Raw genomic sequence first — 19,324 nt, 5'->3', positions numbered from 1 at the left:
CAAAACACTACACCAACTACACCACTGGAGACACGACCCTGCCTTCCTAATTACATGCGCTATGGCTTGAGGCGCTGAAATAGAGGCATTAGTAGCCTCTCCCGGCAGAGACCAGATGACTTTTCTTTCCGAGTTCACCTCGGTATAAAATCCAGAAAATACGTCTTCTTGATGCATTGGGCTGAGAAAAAATGCCGTCTCTCTGGACAGAGCTCGGGTCCTGTATGGTCTGACAGAGATGTAATGGTAGCATACTTGCCCGGAAGAGAGCAAGAGGGCTTGGGTTCGAATCCCGGCGGAGACCAGATGACTTTTTTCTTTCCGAGTTCCCACAACACGTTCTATAGCAAAAAGACTCCGCGCGGAAGCTTTGACGTCATTAAAGTCGCCCATTTCACCTGTAGCTATTAGATGTAGCAGGCCGACGTATGCGAAATATTTTTTACCCTTTTTCTGCTGTATATACAATAACTATAGGTGAAAATGGACGACTTCAGTGACGTCACGAACTTCCTGCTATAGAAGGTGTTGGTTCACCTCGACATAAAAATCCAAGAAATACCTTTTTCCTTGAAAAACTGTTGCGTCCAAAAATGTCATGAAATCGCCATTCATATTGGAAAAATAGATCCATCTTTGGCAAAATTCAGCCAACGATTCGAAAACGAAACAGGCAACACCTACGCACAGTGCATGGAATCCTTCGATATCGACAAAAAACAAAAAAACGAACGTTGACCCTTCACGATTATAATCCGGCAATCACTAAGCAGGTTAATACTAGCATTTTTTTTCCTCCCTTCGAGAAAGAGTTTATTTCGCTCACGATGGCAACACACCCACATTCCTGAAGCTCCCTTCGTGGAAATTATTACGAAGCAGCGACTCTCGTGACTCCTCTCTGTTACTGGAATTATTCATTGCCCGTCTCAAATTTGAGCGGGAAAGGGGTGAAGGGTATGCCATGAAAAATAAGATGGGAATGAGTGTGTGTTGTGTGTACAAGAGAGGCACTACTTCGTCTTCCCCCCTTAATATTATTGATTGCTGGTTTAAACCGGTTTCCAGATAACTTACAGAAAATTACATAGTACTTTACTATCTTTCATATGTAAGGAAAGGGGGCATTGCCTTTTCGAAAATTGTTTGGGGTTACGGAATGTTTTGGCCTTAGTTTCCTATATTGGGGGGGGGGGGTGAGTGAGCACAGTCGATTTACGGAAGACTCACCGGCAATTTATTGCCATGCGATTCACCGCTGAGAAAAATTCACCGACAACAGTCAACACGATCTATAGCAGAAGGCCTCCGCGCGAACACTGAAGGTCACCTCACCTATAGCCACTAGAATAAGGCTCCTTATCAAGTCGCCTTAATCTCACTTATAGCCATTGGATATACTACAAAAAGGGGGGTAAAGATGGCGCATGCGTCGGCCTGCTATATCCAAGGGGTATAGGTGAGATGACCTTCTTCAGTGACGCCACAAGCTTCGCGCGGAGGCCTTCTGCTTTAGATGGTGCTACAACAGTTCGACGCGAGTCAGTAAGCGAATAAGTGAGCGAGGAATTACCCAGTGAGTGGACAAATGATGGAGTAGTTAGTGAGTGAGTGGCAGAGTGGTTAGTGTTGGTGAGTGTGAAGCAAACTAGTGAATAAGTGTGTGATAGAGTGACGACCGTATTTACCAACACAGTTTAAACTGCAATCGCAGGTGAAAGGATTGAAGATCGAAACGGATTAGTTAAATTGAGGATTTTAACCAATCCGTGTAGATCGTTAGTCCTTTAACCTGCGATTGTTGGTGAATGCGGCCGTGAGTGACCTAGATTTATAGCAAGTGACCTAGTTGGTAAGTGGGTGACCTAGTGAGTGAGCGTCATGGTAAGCGACCCAGTGGCAAACTGAGCGACCTGGTGATTGAATGAATGAGAGCGACTTTAGTTAGTTAGTGAGCGAGTGAACGACCCGGTGATTGAGTGTATAGTTGGTGATAGAATGAGTAGCATAGTGAGTGAATAACAGAGGGAGCAACCTAGCGAGTGAATAACAGAGGGAGCAACCTAGCGAGTGAATAACAGAGGGAGCAACCTAGCGAGTGAATGATAGAATGAGCTACCCAGTAATTGACTGAATGATCTGGTGATTGCGAGTGAGTGTGATCGAGCTAGCTATAATGACAGGCCGGTTTCGTTCATTCATTCACTCACTCGTTCAATTGCTCTCTATGCACTCTATCACTCATTCACTCATGTCAGACTGATGTCGGTGGAATTTTGCATTCTGTGAATTGTTGTTGGCGAATTTTTTCCAACGAAAATGTCGTGAGGACACGACCATAGTCGCGGTTTCATTTTACTGCATAAATCTTCTTGACTAACCTTCGGCCCGGCAGGGGGAAAAAAAATTCCCTAATTAACGCTTATTCGCGGCTTTCTCAGAGCAGTTTAACAGTGAATCTCTTCGAAAAACCAAAAACCTTTGTCTGAAGCACCATGGCGCACAGTCTGAGAACCCCTGCTGTAACATACAGTATATATACTGTATACAGTCGGCCCCCCGTATTCGCGGGGGTTACGTTCCGGGAGTGACCGCGAATAAGGAAATCCGCGAATAACAGAAACCATAGGTTTTTTATTGTATATCTCGTTAATTGAATATCATGAGAAAGAGCAGCGTGACGCAGAGGTAGAAGGGAATGTAAAAGAGGATGCAGCGATTGTTGGCGATGTTTTCTGAAAGAATGTTGTTGATATCATTAAGTATGTCGGAGTATGTTGGCAAGGCTTCCTCTACTAATTTTTCTACATGTGAAGAACGTAAAATAGAGGGATTTATGTTATGAAAATAATCTATTGCTGATTTCAGCTTGCGAATCCCTTTCGCTATGTTACTTGTGGTGAACTTGTCTTCTAGTTCTTTACCTGGTACTGCTTCAGTTTCAGTAACAGTTAGCTGCATTAACTCCTCCTCGGTCAACCCAATATCAAAAGAACTTTGAATAGCATGCATTCACTAACAAGGTACCTCCTGACTTCCGAAACGAAAAACCGTTTAAACTAATCCAGGAAAAGTGTTTTCATAGTCCAAGCCTTTTTATTGTTCGTCCAAAATACTGGGAGCTATGGCTTATCCTTCCCTTCAACGCTCGCGAATTCGCAGATTTGAAAATGATGGTGGGCTTTATCATGTACTCATTCGCATTTGCGCAAAACAACATAGTAAGTCTAACTCTACTTGCCTTAAAACCAGGAGCTCGCTTTCTTCCTGTTGCTTAACTTCTTTGCGGCATTTTCTTCCAAAATAGTGTAGTTTCGTCAGCGTTAAACACCTGGTGAGGTGCATAACCCTTCTCTTTAATAGTTTTCTACAAATTTTTCGAAATTTTCTAGCTGCCTCCTGGTTGGCAGAGGCTTGATCGCCAGTGCTTTTTACATTGCGCAATCCGAATCGTTTCTTAACCCTATGAAACAACCTTTACTTGCATAAGATTCTGATAAATTAGACGTTTCACCAGCCCTTTCCTTATGGAATAGTAAAATTTTTCGCATTTTCTGTTATAATATTACAATCAATTGAAATACTTTTTTGTGTTAGTCTTGTACCCACAAAAAACAGCATTTTCTGTACGTGAAACACATGGATCCCATAGGTGCTGCGAAGTTTTGACTGCCACAGGTGCGGCTACAGCTACAACTCACCGAACATTCGTTGATTCCGTAATGGCGGACCACAGAAGGTATTGACTTCGCCAAGCAGTCAATATACCAAATTTTTCTTGTCAAGTTTTCACTTTGATTTACCTCTTCAAAGCATTATCAGTAGCACTAGAAAAATGAGCCATCCTAAATAAGCACAACTCAAATTTTGTAAATAAAACACGTGAACGACGATTACTGAGTATTTTAGAGAAAAATTCCAATAAAGGAAAAAACCGCGAATACGGGGGTGCCGACTGTATTGGCAATACTCGATTCAAACATAAAAAAAACAGCCATTTTTACGAAATAGGAAATAGAAACACTAAAAATTTATCTTGTTACAGCATTGCTTAAATTATATTAATATTATAGGAGGAGGAGTGGTGATTAGAATGACCGTTCAGGGTCATTTTAAGAGCATCATGAAGCCTCCGGGCCAAGTGATTTTTTTGAGATCCTACCAGGCAAATTCGCTGAAATTTCAACAAGATCTAATTTTTGTGAGGCGCCTTTTCTCTTGAGGCATGGGCCCACCCAGGGGCCGAAAGCATTCGCTATAACGTCAAAAGAATTCTCAACAATGCCAGTTTTTTTATTTTTTCTCTCAAAAAATTAACCCCTTAACAATCATGAACGAAACAAACGCAAGTGGAAGAAATTAACCGCAGCTCTACCTGTTTTTTACCTCTTATTTTATCATCGCGAAGCTTTATTGTGAGCGGAAGTTAATTTTCTCCTTCCCGATTGTTTTTTTTTAATGTTTCGTGATTCCCACCCACCCCAACATATAATGTGTCCAGCGACAAAACATAAATTAATGTATGTATAGGGGAAATATATACTGTATGTGAAGAGAAAAATAACACATTGAGGAGGTCGAGAGCAAAAAAGAGCCCTCATCTGCTTCTCTACTTTACTGTTTTTTTCATTTCCATTTCTTCTTTTTTCTTTCTTGTACATTTCTTTCCTCCCCCCCCCCCTTTCTTCCTTTTTCTAACATGCGCGAACAAGGAAACCTTCCTTTTAGATTCATCACCGATACTGCTAATACAGATTATCCATATTTGTTGGCAAAAGCCTGTACCTGAAGGGGGTTTGAACAAGAGCCCCCGCATTGCAGGATGATTTGCCGATCCTGTGATTGGTCATTAGTTGGTACTTCAAACAAAGCCCCGAACTCCGTGTTTGTGTTCACGTTACTGTTGCTTGGCTGCTAAATAGGACTACTAAATTCGAAAACTGGGAAAGGAGGACACCTGTGCGCGCACCTTATAAACGTTATTTTCGGAATTTTCATAACAGACGGTGCCACGACATTGGCCAACAACCCCCCAATAGTTTTCACAACTGAAATAGACCCATTAAAACAGAAAAAACAACAAATAACAATCCGTATCCGTTCGTTTGTAATGAATTGTTCCTACCGTATGGTCAGTTTCGTTGCTTCGCCTGGAACATGGAGGGAGAGTTCCTTTGGCAAAAGAACTTTGTGTTTTGTTACATTTATAGTAATTTTTGAAAGATTTCATAGCCTTGTTTGAGCTCTACTCTGAGAAGGTTTTGTTTTCTTTCAAGGGCGTTGCTTTTTTGCTAGAGCCGATTTATAAATTGTCACAGAAATCAGCACCGTTGTTTGCATTCCATTTCCTTTATTTTTGAATGAAAACGGTAACGCCCCTCTCCCATTTCAGTAATGACATTAGCTGTTTGTTGCATAGGCGGAGATGGACGTGAAAGTCTGGGGATGCACGATGATGATTGCTGGGGGGACATGATGATGTCAACTCATATACATTAGATCAGTCCGCTCTACCTTTGACGCGGGGGGGGGGGGGGGCAATGCCCTTCCATACCCATGGTTTGTTGGTAAACAAACAATGATGTTCTCAAAATTTATTGTGAATGGTCAAAGCGTGTAAACGTGGGGAAGGAAACACACACGCACGCACACAAAAACTCTCATGTCAATGAAAAGATAAAATATGTTTCAGAGTGAAAAACATTTTCCGAAGGAAAAACAAAATTCCAGAAACCTGAAAAGGAGGACAAAACGGCGAATTTACCGAAAAGTAGGAGGACGCTTTAAATGACATAAAAAAAAAGGAAAGATGTCTGGTAACCCTACTTGGGTACTCGGCGATCGTCTTGACCAATCAAATAAATCGAAATGCCCGCTCTGCGTCCAGGCAGCCAAACAGATCCACACTACTAAACCACACATGCACTTCGTCCATATTCCTCTGCGGGACTTCTAACGAATTGACACACGTCTTAGTGTGCGTGAACATGTAGTGAACCTAAGGTGAATTTTTTTTCTGTGTAATGCTTGCTATGTGTAGTGCTGCCATCTGCCATCATTTTTTCTAGGGCTGGGAATCGATTAAAATTTTTAACTGGCTAATCAAAAAATTCAAATCGAATACTTTCAAATGCTATCTATTCACAGCAAACGTAGTGTCGGTAACTTTATAACATTAATTGATGCTATAAAAATATATTTTATTCATTTCATGCATCTGTCCACTGAATGGATGTAAACGAATATAGAAATAGCTTAAGAAATGTAGGCGGGGCCTTTTGAAGCTATTTACTATCGTCCCTCTTTGCCAGAAACATCAATGCGCAAATTTCTAGAACTTGGAAAACGAACTTGGTAACCTGGTATTCCTCTATAACGAAATTTCGTTTTAACGAAGTGATTCCTCCGGTCTCTTGGCGTTCGTTATAACGGGATTCGACTGTAATTCAAAGTGTAGTCTGATTGAATATTAAGGTAGAGTGAATCAAGAAAGAAAAACTAAAAAAGGAAAGAAAAAGATTGAATTTCGTTATGCATGTTGGTGGCGAACAGAAGTGTTAAAAATCGTGGTGTAAATAAATATTTTCAGTCATCGAGGCGCTTATTTGAAAAGAAATTAAAAATTATACAGCCGAATCCCGTTTTGACAAATACCATCATAGCGAAAAAATCTCGTTTTAACGAAACATTTTCTAATCACCAGAAAAGTTTACATAGGAACAATGCAAAGACCTGGAATTCCTTTATAACGAAATTTCATTTTAACGAAGGGACTTCTCCGGTCTCTTGGAGTTCGTTATAACGAGATTCGACTGAATATATATATATATATGAATGCAAAGAAAGAGGAAAAAATCATGCACACAGTTTTTCTGGTACACATACTTACGTATGCATAGAAGGTAGTGAAATCAATTCCCTCGTTCAATAGCAATTTTCTATATCAGATATTGAAAGTACAAACTTTGTCAAAGATTTTTTAAAAGTATACCCATTTTGAATGCTTTGTAGATTTACTGGTAAACTATTATACTGTTTAGGAGCTAAGTAAATGAAACTTTTGCATAAAATGTTTAATGTGCATACGTTAAAATTTCTATAAACAGTCAGACGTACTTTACAGAAATATAAGCGTCCGATTGGTAAAATGTTTAAATTGTTATAATGAGTCAAGTTAACGCTTTCAGTCTGATTTGAAATAATTTTTATAAATTTGTTTTAGGTCTGGGTTATTTCACATTAATGTTAATTAAATAATCTCTTCCATATATATGCTACAAGGCCGTAACTTATGTGCGATTGGATCCATGCGTAACAGTGTCAGTAAAAATCTATGATTTACTTTATATTTTAGGTGATAAAATTTGTTTAGGGAAAGCCAATTTTTTTGAAACATTTGCTATGTGGGTTTTCCATTTTATATTTGAGCCGATATTTAGTCCTAGGTATTTTATGGAATTAACTTTTTCAAGGTTTGTACAATTACAGTTACGTGAGATTTGACAGTCGTTATTGTGGTGTATTAGTGAGAGATTATATTCTGTATCATTATATTTTTCTTTCAGTTTAAACAGCATATATCTAGTTTTCTCAACGTTGACTTCCATGTCATTGGCCGAATACCAGTTCCGAATATTCAGGAGGTCTTCGTTGATCATATTTTGCAGGTTATTTAGATTTATTGTCTGAGTTAAGAAGAACTGTGTCATCTTCATAACATTCGTTTATTTTTAATTCACATAAATCATTTATATATATGAGGAATAGCAGTGGGCCCAAGATTGATCCCTGGAAAATTCCACGTTTAATCGACATACTGTTGCTTAGTAAGCCATTTATTTTTACATATTGATGTCGGATTGCCAAGTATGATTTGGAAAGGTTATATATATGACCTCCGATGCCATCAGAATAGAGTTTATATAGTAAAATTTCGTGTTAACTGTACCAAAGGTCTTGGAAATGTCAAGAAATATTGCAGTGGTTTATTTATTATTGTATACACTATTAGTAATTAATAAGCGTAAAATTAGTGAATGGGATTATAGGACTTTTTCGGTGTTAGACTCGGGCAGAAATCCATATTGGTTTTTGGAGAAGAAATTTAGCGCATTTAGGTATACAAGTAATTTGCCTTTAAACACTCTCAAAAACTTTAGAAAGTACAGGGAGGACTGCAATGGGTCTGTAATTAGAAAGTTGGTTGATGTCACCCTTTTTAAAAATAGGTCTAACAATAGATGTCTTGAGAGAGTCCGGAAAAATACCCTCGTTTACGAGATCGTTAAAATATGATGAGTTTTAGAGAAAATTTTTAGTAGTTTTGCATCGATTTTTCGTCTACGGCAGAGCTGTTTCTTTCATTCAGTCTTAGTATAATGTTTTAAACCTCACACTGTTCAGTTTCTGTGCAATAAAGAGAACGCATATTTGATTTTATGTAAAACCTGAAGTAATTTTTAATACGTTTGTCGGGTGATTTATTGGGGTAAAGTATTATTTGAAAGAATTAGCTGTATGCCAATCGTCTCCCTCAGGAAGTATTGATCTTTTATTGTTTTTTAAAATATCACATTTACAAATCCCCATTGTCCCTTGCTATTTGCGCATTCATTAAAGCGTTTAAAGTAAAATTCATTTTTTGATATTTTCATCTCTTGTAAAAATACTTTGGCTGATAAAACCTGTCTCCAAGGAATCGAATAAATTTTTTATGAAGTTTTTGCTTACATTTAATCATGTTCAGAATTTCATTATTAATCCATCTGTTTTTTTTTCTTTGATGTTGGTTTTACTAAAATATTGAAATTATTTCTAATAGCAATCAGTTATGAAAGTCTAGGAATCTTGAATTCAAAACAATTAGGGGAGCAAGCAAAAAAGTGAAGAAAACCGTGCGAGACAGCCACGTATTGGCATACAATGGATAGTACACGCGCATCAATGCGCAATACAGAAAAAAGACGTAAAAAAATTTGAAATTAAGCTTTAATTCTTTGAAAATATGGAAAAAACATGAAAAGATGATTTAGGGCAACAATTTGGTTACATGTAAACGATAAAAAGAGGTACTGTTTAGACATGATGCATGAGTTTTAATAGGGCGTGTGGTCTCCTCGAACAGCTAAGACTGCTGCACACCTGTTTGCCATGGATGCGATGAGGTTATCGATCAGACTTTGAGGAATACTGTTCCACTCCTCAAGAAGTGCAATCTGCAAGTCTCGGACATTAACAGGCGGCCTTGGTCGCGCAGCAATGCGTCAAGTCAGGAGAGCACGCTGGCCATTCCATACGCTGTATTGTTTCAGCTTCAAGCATGTTCTCCCCCAGACGAGCTCTATGCGGTCGGGCATTATCATCCTGGAAAACAAAGGAATCTCCAATGGCTCCAGCGTAAGGGATGACATGAGGTCGCAGTATCTCGTCTGCATACCTTCGGGCCGTTAAAGTGCCATTCCGAATGATATGCAGGTCCGTACGTCCGCCTATGCTGATTCCACCCCATACCATCCAACCAGCTTGACTGTATTGTGACCTTTCACGAACGAATGCGGGGTTATTTCGAGTGCCCCTGTCCCTCCATACCAGAACACGTCGGGTGTCACACTCCAGACTGAATCGGGACTCGTCTGTAAACAGCACTTGGCTCCAATCATGTTGCTCCCAATCTCGGTGTTCAGCAGCCCATCTTCTTCGGGCCGCACGGTGGCGTGGGGTCAACGGAATGCAGACCAACGTGCATAGAGCCCTCCCTCATGAAGCCGATTACGTACTGTTTGGCTGGACACCCTTCGTCCTGTTGCCAAGAGCAACCGTCTTTACAGCTGCGTAGCATTCTTTGTTCTGTTTCGACGGGCTGTTAACCGTATATACCGGTCATCAGTTGCTGTAGTGGCGCGTGGCCGACCTTGCCCTGGTCGACGTCTAACATTTCCTGTTTCTTGGAATCGATTCTACAGCCTTGCAACAACACTTCTGGCGACTCCAACAGCGTCCGCGACACTACGTTGTGTTTGCCCGGATTCCAGTCTGCCTATAACACGCCATGCCATGGATTCCGGTAAATCACGTTGTTGAGACATCCTCAAGTCACCTTGTCTCAAAAAAAAAAATACTGCGCAATCGAATTTTACAGTTACGGCAGTAAAACAGACGTTTCTGCAACATCCCGATTTCTGCCCTTATCTCCTTTTTCTGGTTTTTGACGTCATGAACTTTGATTTGCATATGAAGTTTTCTTCTTCCGTTTCCTGCTAGGCTTTAAATTATGGATGATTCATTTTATGTTACTTATCGGTATACATCTTTGCGTAATTTTGTTAAAACCATGTGCTCCCCTAATTGTTTTGAGCAGTGTATGTTTACTACTTAATTTTCTATCTTCCTTTGGGGTTTTTTCTGTGTTGCGGGTAGCACGATTTTGCATATAATTGGGAAATGATCAGTTAATCCATAAATTACTCGGGTTGAATGCACCGTTCCCATGTCAAGTTCTGTATTTCTTAAAACATATAATCAACACACGTATTTGATGCCCTTCTAGTAACGTCGTTTAACAGAGGCAAAAACCCGTTTTCGTGTAAGGCCGGTATTACACTATAAAAGTTTGATAAAATCCCTTTTATAAAACTTGAAAAATCTAACCAATAAGGTTATTAGTTACATTCTAGAAAATGCAACCGGTGACCTTATTGGCTGCATTTTTCAAGTTTTATAAAATGGATTTTATCAAACTTTTATAGTGTAATACCCGCCTAAGAGATCTAAGAATTCTATGCCCAATTTAGAAGGATTTAGAATGTCAATATTGACATCACCGACTAATAAAATATTTTTGTTTTTGATTTGAGACAAAATATTTTGCATTTCGTTGTTAAAGATGTCAACAGGGAAGCTATGGGATCGATAAATTGAAAGTATCTTGAAATCTATAGAGAGCAAAATTTGAAATCGTCACCATTTCTGAATGACTTACATTGGTAGAGCAGTTTTTTCAATCCGGGGGCTAGGTGTTCATTCAGGTATACCGGCGTCTCGTTAAAGCGGGAATTTAAGTCTGATGCTAGTAGGTGTTTCTGCTACGATGATCCGATCGCGCTCTATTTTTGATGAGAACTGAACTATTATCTGTTCTATCCGAAAGACCACCACAGAAAAAATGGACACGCTTACAATTTCCAGTGCACTTAATCGAGTCTGTCTCGACCTGAATTACTTCCTTGCAAGCGTCGCAGGTCGCCAATCTAGACTGAATAATCCTTCAATTCCGACACGGAATTTTATTTGAAGTATTATACACAGAGGTATCTGTATATTTTGTTTATTTTTACCTTTTTATAGCGATTTAATAAATTAGATCAGAGAGCACTTATACACAAATTTCGCCTCCGCTGCCACCAGAGGATTTTTGATCTAAAATGTCTTGTGAAATGTGTTTCAATAAGGGCCGTATTCACCGACATGGTTTAAACTGTAGCCACAATTTTTGGATAAGAGATCAACATAGATTGGTTAAAAACCTGCATTTAACCAATCCGTGTCGATCTGATCAGAAAATTGTGGCTATAGTTTAAACCATGTCGGTGAATACCGCCCTAAGGGATATGCATTGCATTTCTGGCAAAACTTACATAGCACAGTGAGTGAGTAATCCAACCAACTGATAAACAAAAAAGTCAAAAAATTTGCAGATATCTGAAGTGTTATGTATAGGAGCATAATTTAAGACATTTAATCGGTATAGCGCAATATTCACCGACATGGTTTAACTATAGTCACAATTTTTTGATGAGAGATCAACACGGATTGTGACTACAGTTTAAACCATGTCGGTGAATACGGCCCTTAGTCAAGTACATCAAATTAAATTATAAACTTTTAATAAAAATTCTTACCTAATTTTAATAGGATTGATAGAGTAGAATCAAGGGCGGTATTCACCGACTTGGTTTAAACTAGTCACAATTTTTTAATAAGAGATCGACACGGATTGGTTAAATGCAGGTTTTTAACCAATCTGTGTTGATTCTGTTATCCAAAAATTGTGACTACAGTTTATACCATGTCGGTGAATACGGCCTTAACTCAACTAAAATTTTTAACTGTGATTAACAATTGATCGATTAACCGACCCGATTAATCGGACCAGCCCTAATTTTTTCTAACTACGAGTGAAGTGAAATGATAGAATAAATCTACCGTTGTGGGCTTGTTGCTCTCTGTGGCGAGACTAACAGATCCACGCTGCGACGTTAAAGCCAATTCAAGTAATAAGTTATGAGGACATCGGGAGAGACAGCAGCAAAGTTGGACCGCAGTGTATAGAGGTAGACTGTTAGACCAGCACCTAGACTGTTAGGCCTCAGCAATTTGCATGTGACGTCAGTAAGTAGTCAATTTTCCCTCAGAATATTCAGGAAAAAAAATTCCCTGCTCGTGCCAGTATCATCGTTGTGAGGAAAAGAAATGATCGGGCTCAGAATTGGCGATTTCTATGCCCCACATCCAATCACTACGCGGTATTTGTGAGCCAATCAGGAAGATTCTACGCCAAAATAAGAAGAAACGAAATAGCATGCTGTGTTTCAAAATGTGGCAAACTTGCTAGGTAGTCTGAATGACGTTTATGGCAAACACTGCAGACGGCCTTCTATCTCTAGGAGGTGCTGGTTAGACAGACTATCGCTGCTGGAGGGAAGGTAACCATGCTTCTTGATTTAATTGAAGGGATTCGATCATATATAAAACCAAAATTACAAACTTTTCTCTTATCCTATCAATTTACAGAGTATTTCGGGAAGCAGTATGATACCTCAGCTTCGAATTGCCAAAAAATTATGGTATTAGGATAACTTATTAGAACTCTGAATGACTCTGTGACTATCACTATCAACATATTATGGCAGCTTTTTTTTTTTGTGTCTCGAACTTTCGGTAAGTAAGAAGGAATATTTATAGACCGAATAATCCGTTGTTTGCCGTTATTGCATCGCCTCATTTAACGCGGTTTCGCTGCCATCATTTTTTTGTTCTGCTTGAAAATTATTCATAATGGCTACCGTAACTACAACCACCTTCCAGAAAATTTAAAATGCAAAAGGAAGAGTAAATATTTATGAGGATTTAACTTTCAACGTGAAAGTAGAAGAGATTGGTTACGTTGTGACAAATTTTGAATTGAAATTTTCTTAAATCCAGGTATGAATTGGAAACGCGAACGTTTCTCGTTTTTTTTTCTCAATTCAGTCACCAAATCTCTCACTACGTTACCTTGACAATTCGAGATCAAGATGGGCTCAATGTTGACATCTACTAAACCACACATGCACCTCGTTCATATTCATCTACGGAACTTGTGACGAATTGGTACATGGTGAAGTCTGCGTGTTGTGAGCCTAACGTGAAGTTTGTTTCTGTGAAATACTTGTTATGTGTAGCGTGTGCTGGCATGTAACATCAATTTTTTCTAACCATGACTGAAGTGTAACGATTCAATAATTGCATCGTTGTAGGCCTGATGCTCTCCGTGGCGAGACTTCTTAACGGGTGATCGGCCCGCATTTGTGCCTCGAAGTTGAAACACAGAAAACAAACTTTAACCGATCACCACTGTGGCGACGGTGGGATTTCAATCCGGGTCGTCGCGATGCGAGTCCGTCACAATGACTACTCGACCACCACAGCGGCTCAATTTTGACATCTACAACTCAATTTTGTTTTTGGGAAATTAAATTTTTTTTTAGAAAACTGAAATTACAATCGGTATTGTTTCTCCTTAATCTTTTCACGCTTTCCTCATAATTTTGAAAATTCTATTTTCTTTTTTTTCAATTCACGGAAATTGAGGATTCACGTGAAAGTCATGAAAAGGAATATGTAAAAGAAATGCTCGCCATTTTTGTTTCTTTTATTTACTTATTTAAAATACAAAGCTACAGGTTTAAACCCAATTACAGCTTGCAGTAAGCAAGGATATATACAACGCAATCACGGCAAAAAACTTCTGAAGTTGGTAACAGACGAATGAAAAATATCCAGATGTTGAGGAAGCTCATTATATAAAATTAGGGAAATCTGTTTATATACAGCACAGTAATTACCAATATTATTATTGAATAATTTGACGGCAAATAAGCAATTAGATCTCGTAATGTGGCACTTGATATTGAAACAGATTTCGTTAAGAATGGGCATCCGATCAATTGGTTGGTCAACAGTTTCTTGAAAAAAATAACGACCAAGTAATCTCTGCGTTTTTGTAAGCTAATGACATTGAAACTGTTTCGCAGATGAGTGGCAGATAGAATATTGTTATAAGAGGACCATGTTTTTCGAAATATAAATACCTTAGAAAATTGTTTTGAATAATTTCAAGACTCATAATATGGCAAGCGTGAAATGGGTTCCAGATAATTGAAGCAGGGTGTCCCATAAGTTCGCAAATACCGTCGACGCTCGTTTTTACGAACCCATACGCGGACTTGAAAATTAGTTCGTACAATCAAAAGTTTGGAAATGGGAAAGGCGATGAAATTTGCGAGACATAAAAACTTAATTAGGGCTGGTCCGATTAATCGATTAATCGGGTCGGTTAATCGATCATTTGTTAATCGTAGTTAAAAATTTTCAGTTGATTTAATCAATTCGATTAAAATCGTTTATATTATTAACAGTTTATAATTTTACTTGATTTATTTGACTAAACCGATTAAAAACGTCTTAAATTATGTTCCTATGCACAATATTTCAGATAAGTGACCATGTTTAAAAAATATTTGAATCGATATTTTGATCAAATTTTTCGACATGATGATACACAAGTCGATTCAACGAAAACTAGCGATGATCTCTAAAATTAATGATTAAAAAAAAACCCCTAAGAGATCCAAGTGAAGAGAAATTCCAGGATATGACAAGCATGTTCAGCATATCATCTCCCTCTCATGCCAGAGATATTAATGCAAATTTTCACTTTTGGGTTTATCAGCTGGTTGGATAACTTATTTTGCTAGGTTTTAGCAGAAAAGTGCAAATGTTTATCCCCTATTGAAACACATTTTACAAAACATTTTAGGTCAACAACTTCCATAGAGTAACATGAGTAGAGTTAATTCATTTATCACTCAAAAGTCGTTTTCCAAGTACCAGAAATTTGCACATTCATGTTACCGGCAAAGGGGAACGATATTAAATATAGTATACCCCCTTGTATACAAGGGGGTCTCTGCCCTCCCACCCCTCACAACATATCTTGTTTATTTTGTCCCACTTGATCAGCTTGCTACGGAAAGTGACGTGTGAAAGCACCGCTTCCTGAAGAAGCGAATTTTACAATAATAAGCAACAAAAAACAAATGAGATTCATCAAATACCCCCAGATAACTTCCCCATGGGGGTCCCCAGATTCAATTCGCTGAATTTTAGTGGGGCATCAGATTGGATACATCTCGGGCTACCGATGTGTTGCGAATTTTACAATGTTAAACAACAAAAATCCAATGAGATACGTCCAGGGGCCCCCGAATTAGAACCTGAAACATTTTCATGGGGCCCTGACCTGGAAGCTTGTCGGACACCCCCCTGTGAGGGGCCACAAAAATTTTTCATTTTTATCAATTTTACAACGAATAAAATACAGGGCCCCACATCCAGTAGCGGGGATACAATACGCAGAGTTTTAGTGGGGAATCCAGACACTGGCTTTATCTCGGGCTTTCGCTGTTGCAAATTCTACAACAGAAAAGAATGAGATTCATCCAGGGCCACCAAAATGAAACCTGTAAACATGGAGGCCCCCGACTTGGAAGCTTGTCGGTCATCCCCCGCTGCGAGTACCATGAAAAATTTTCATTTGTATTCGTTTTACCAACGAATAAAATCCAGGGCCCCCAACCAATTAACCGGGAGACCAATTCGCATACTTTTAGTGGGGCCCAGACTGGCTTTATCTCGGGATTCCGCTATCGCAAATTTTTCAACGTTAAAGCAGAAAGAAAACAATGAGATCGATCAAGGGCCCCTGGAAATGAAAACTTTTAACTTCCCCATGAAGGTATACGTGCAATCCCCCCGGTACCCCGACCCGGGTGTTGGGAGCACTGATGTATGCATATTATACATATACATAGCTCTCGGCATGACCCCCCCCCCACAAGGGCAGGGCTGACAGGGGCCACAACGATTCTTATCACTTTTTGATTTTTCACACTATAAATCAACCACAGGGGGCCACCTGAAAAGCTGGTTTGGGGGCTCGCCATCTAAATTCCAACCTAAGGGCTCTGCTGTAGGATGTAGAAGCCTCTCGGTACATGCACATAACATGGCCCCGATGGGTCGAATGGGTCCCGATATGTGCTACAGTTAAATGAATATTTGACCCCCAAAATCGTAACCGACTTCCGTAACACAAAAAAGTAACAGATTTCCGTCACCCATTTCCGTAACATAAAATCGTCACTAATTTCGGTTGCTTAGAAACAGGCCCCTTTTCGAGTTTGTGATTTTATATTATAGAGTAGATGTATATACAGGGTGTCCTGTAAGTGCTAGCGCGGCCTTTATCTCATCAACCGTTCATCGTAGAGTTTCGATATAAAAAGTACTCAAATGTTAAAAAATTACCCTGTACCAGTTTTGAGAGGGAAAATACAGTGCGTCACAAAATAAAAAAACTAATTTTTTATACGGTCTTCCCGGGTTGTAACTTCCAGTTGAAAAGTTGTTGCCTTGATTTTCCTGATGCCGATGAAAAAAACTTCATGTTTTTAAATGCAACATTCACAGAGATATTCGAATTCGAAAAACGGAGGAAATTTGAGAAAAAAAAAAACAACGGTAAATTCGGAAAAAGCCGTTTTACACCCGCATTTAATGCTGTTCTTTTCCAAATTTTCTCCGTTTTTCGAATATCTCCGTGAATATTGTATTTAAAAACGTGAAGTTTTTTCATTGGCATCAGGAAAGACAGGGCAACAACTTTTCAACTGGATGTTAGAGTGGGGGGGGGACCGTATAAAAATTTAGATTTTTTTATTTTGTGACTCACTGTATTTTCCCTCAAAATTCTCCACACAAAACTGGTGCAGGGTAATTGTTGATAATTTTTTTAAATTGAAATCATATCTCTACGACGGACGGTTGATGAGATAAAGGCTGTGCAAGCGCTTACAGGACACCCTGTATATTTATTTACATCCATTCAGTGTATAGATGCGCGAAATGAATCGAATATGTTTTTATAGCATCAATTAATATTACATACTAGTTACAATATACCCAGTGCTCATGAACAGCATTTGAAAATATTGATTAAAGTTCGATTAATCGATTAAAATTTTTTTGATTAACCAGTTAAAAATTTTAATCGATTCCCAGCCTTACTTTCAATGTCTCAAATGCATAGCATTACTGATGAATCTGTGGAAAGTGTCTCACGGTTATAAATACAGCTGTACAGATTTCAGTGGCCAGAGAAAGTAGTTCCAACACTTGCGGACCGTTTTCGCGACAATATTCATAAGGAAAGGGCACTGCACATTAATAATAATGCTTCAAATTTTATGTTGAACTTTAAACCTATTGCATTTCTATTTCTCAATTTTACCACTTTGAGACGGACAATAACATTTTAGAGGCATGGTCAAATAAACAATACCCAAGCGCTCACTCATCAATCAAACGAAAATAAGATACCTTTGGATACCCGAAACATCTCTTGGTTCTCCATTCAATCCCAGGTACACCCATAGATGTCGATCATCTCGCTACCGTCTTGCCTGCTCGAGCGAATGAGAGAAACAGAGCAAACTCACAAAATTTCATGCGCCATGTTTCCTTACCACCGTCTAAAATCTCTCTGACAAAAAACACGGCCAGTGCTAAGTATAAAAGTTGGTGGAAAACCCCTCCCATTGGTTGAATCCGGGCTGTAGCTAGCCATTCTTGTGCCGTGTGCAAGAATTTGAATTTAGGCTCCTTCTGGCTCAATCTGGGGCCCCCTTCCAAGTGCGCCCTGTGCGGGTGCACCTGTTGCACCTGCCTAGTTACGGCCCTGGGATGAGTACCATCTTGGGCGTGGTAGCCCAGGTCAATACGGTACTCGCCTAAAGTGCCAAAGGATGTTTAGAGGTGTCGCGAGTTCGAGTTTATTCGTTTTTCTATGTAAAGTAGGTATTTTCTAAAAATGGTCGGTGGGCCACGGCAAATAGCTCGGCGGGCCTCATTTGACCAGCGGGTTGAAGACCCCTGGGTTAAGAGATAGGACAGAGTTGCCATGGTGTTTTATGTTCCACTTGAACTCGTCCCTTTGGTTTGGCAGGTTAGGTGGAATTTACCCTGTGTAGCAAGACTTCCCCCCTTATTTGCGAATACTCAAGCTAATAACTCACAGAGAATTGTCCCCCAAAACACAAAACTTCGTGGGAAACTTCATGCAAATACTCTTACCGTGTCCCGGACATAATCGGAAACCACGGTTCACGTAGTTCAGCGTCTCCACCGCCATCTTCGTTTGAATGTGTGCATGTTAATGTTCGTGCGCACGCGAAAGGTAGAACGCCTCTGATGGAAGTTATACGAAGTAGGCTAAAAAGGCACGAGTAATGTATGATTGGCCGAGTCATATCATTCATGCGCATTTTTTTTGAGGAATGTTTATTTTTTCAGGGTCGTTGCTTAAATGTGCGTGATGCGTGTCTGAACTGTCATGTCGGAATTGGTACCATGGAATCATTTGATTTCTGAACTTGCCATTCTCGTTATGTTACTTATCTAATAGACACTGTTTCTACAGGTTCCTCGGAATCGAAACTTAACTCACGTTATTCATTATGATGGATTAATTCTACTCTCCAAATGGCACCAAATTCGAACAACATATTGCATAATTCAGGCATAAACCCTGTACATTATATATGCTCAACTCAATGGCCCTCGGAGTCATCTGATGTGGACCGCGACCTAAAACCTATATTCGTAAAAAATAAACCAATTGGCACATCACCAGATCACTTAAGCGGCCCGCAATACAATTTCACCACCTCACTTTAGTAGTTCGCGGCAGAGTTCGCCAGATCACCTAACCCATTAAGCGGCATTGACGAGATATATCGCCTTCTTAAAGGCCTCTTATTTTAGCATTGGAAAAGCCCAGATATTTTGTAAAGTTGATTTCTCAATGGAATGGAACACTTTCCCCCCCAACACCCTTACTTTGTAACTGCTAAAATCGGAAGAAAGCCTACTTTATCAAAAAAAGTTGTGGAATTTTGAATGGGAGGGGGGGGGGAAGTAGTGATTTTTGCTGTGCCGCTTAAAGGGT

General features: G+C 39.3%; 1 protein-coding gene across 1 annotated transcript in view; it reads right to left on the bottom strand.

The window, feature by feature from the left end:
* The window catches only part of LOC149085708 (methionine aminopeptidase 1), a 67,210-nt gene extending 54,885 nt beyond the window's left edge, over nucleotides 1-12,325 (bottom strand). The window contains exon 1 of the mRNA XM_089232090.1: nucleotides 12,202-12,325. The gene's annotated coding sequence lies outside the window, so the exon portion shown is untranslated. The remainder of the gene's footprint in view (nucleotides 1-12,201) is intronic.
* Between the last annotated feature and the right edge of the window lie 6,999 nt (nucleotides 12,326-19,324).

Source organism: Pholcus phalangioides, unplaced genomic scaffold (genome assembly GCF_987345545.1).
Source record: "Pholcus phalangioides strain wild (caught in Gottingen) unplaced genomic scaffold, Ppha-v1.0 ptg000005l_1, whole genome shotgun sequence".
NCBI lineage: Eukaryota > Metazoa > Arthropoda > Arachnida > Araneae > Pholcidae > Pholcus > Pholcus phalangioides.
This window is presented reverse-complemented; position numbering and strand designations above follow the sequence as displayed.